The sequence below is a fragment of the Chenopodium album genome, chromosome 3, assembly GCF_948465745.1.
Source record: "Chenopodium album chromosome 3, dcCheAlbu1.1, whole genome shotgun sequence".
In the NCBI taxonomy this organism is placed as follows: domain Eukaryota; kingdom Viridiplantae; phylum Streptophyta; class Magnoliopsida; order Caryophyllales; family Amaranthaceae; genus Chenopodium; species Chenopodium album.
The window spans coordinates 54412868-54414807 of NC_137836.1; the positions used below are offsets into that span (position 1 = coordinate 54412868).

The following is a 1940-nucleotide window of genomic DNA, read 5'->3' on the forward strand; positions in this document are numbered from 1 at the left end:
TGATTTGGTGATTGATATTGTTTTCAACATGATTTGTGAGTAGTCACTTAGCCAAGGGTGTGGGATGGTGTAGTTGCTAATTGTTCATGCTTATAATATTGGGATTAAGTTAATTGTGTTAAAAATCTTTGCATGCTTGATATTCTTTGATCTTCTTGCAAGTGCACATTGTTGGTTGACTAAAGGTGAATCTTTGCTAACAAGGAACGGAAGTTTACTTAGTTAAGGTTCATTACTATTGATTGTTCTTTGATTGCACCTCCCAATATATGGTTCTAGTGTGGAAACATAGAGGCTATGTTAGGAGAATTCGATTAACCCCGGAAGGAAGTTAGATTGGACCTTTTTTCGATATTCATGCATGTTTAGTTCACTATTGATTTGCTTTTATGTTATTGCATGTTCAAGAGGCATCTACATCTACCCATTTCCCTTGGTGTTTAGTTATATTGATTTTAACTCATTTACCCTTAGTTTAAACCCTTAGTCATTCCTGTTCTTTATCTCGAGATAGCTTAAAGTCTAGTGATGAATGCGGTGTTTATGTGCTTCTCCATGTGGTTCGATCCCTCTTCTTGCCATATACTTGTATTAGGTTAAGTTGAATGTTATAAATTGTATATGATTTAGTGTAATCCTCTAACGACAGATTATTTCTTTGTCAAATTAGCGCCGTTGCCGGGGAGACGGCTTCCATTGCTATTTCATTGCTTATTTGAGACTATCTCACCTTTTATTTGTTAGTGTTTGCTACTTTTATTACTTGTCAGTGCTTACGTTCTCCTTAGCTTTGTTGTATGAATAGAGGACGAACCCGCTCAAGGTATTTGATTCCCATCGATCCAGAGCTAGAGAGGTCTTTGTCCTTACTAAGAGAAACGAGAGCAAGGAGTAGAAATTCTCACACCCCGACGAAAGAAGGAGTAAGAGAATTAGAAGATACTCCACCCTCTTCACCCTCAAGTGAAGAATCAAATAGCCCTAACTCATCATCGAGTCCTGAAATCAACCCCTTCTCAACCTTTAAGTTCGAGAGTGAGGAAGGTCCTAAAATGGGAGAGAATATACCTTTGAGTCGTATCCCGAAGCCTTTAGAGCACAAAGTGGGATCTTAACTCCTACTACTCAAGCCAATAATTTCGAAATCAAGCCCAATTTGATTGCTTTGATAGAGAGGAAACAATTCTCGGGTGGAAAGTTTGAGAGTCCTCATGAATATTTAAAAGATTTCGAGAAATATTGTGACACAATAAAGGCCAATGGATTGACTAAAGAATATATTCGCCTCAAGATAATTCCATTCTCTCTAATTGGGAGAGGTCTAGAATGGCTAGAAAAGGAGGTGCCCCCTAACTCTCTCACAACATGGGACCAAGTGACTACGGCTTTCTTGAGGAGGTTTTATAACCATAGGAAGACCGTCGATGCTCGGTCTTTGATCCAAGGTTTTCGCCAAAAGAGTGGTGAGTGTCTAAGTGCAGCATGGGAACGATACAAAAAACTTCAACGTCAATGCCCACACCATGGCATACCCAAGTATCAACTCATTCACACTTTCTATGGAGGTCTTATACCTCAAGGGAGAACAAGCCTAGACGCCGCGGCCGGCGGTCCAATCATGAACAAAGGAGAGGATGAAGTGGAGTGTATTATAGAGGAGGCCGCAAAGCACTATGATGATTGGTATGAAGGAGAAAGGGATGCTACTTCTAGTAAGGGTGTTTATGCATTAGAGCCAGCCAAATCAATCAACAACCTCTCTACCAAAATCTCCAAAACGACCAAGCAAATGGACGAATAGATGAAAGAAAGGTCCAATCCTCATGGTAATACCTCCCCTTCAACCAAGGGAGGCAATGGTATGGCTACTTCTTCCCCCTCTTCTTACAATACAATGCCCCAAGGATGCATGTTTTGTTCTAATTGTGAAACTTATGATC

General features: G+C 40.1%; 1 non-coding gene across 1 annotated transcript; it reads right to left on the reverse strand.

Annotated features, from left to right (window-relative positions):
* Nucleotides 1-1424: 1424 nt before the first annotated feature.
* On the reverse strand, nucleotides 1425-1530 carry LOC145625819 (small nucleolar RNA R71). The gene has a single exon (XR_014110721.1). It is a non-coding gene; the product is annotated as a small nucleolar RNA R71 (small nucleolar RNA).
* Nucleotides 1531-1940: the final 410 nt, after the last annotated feature.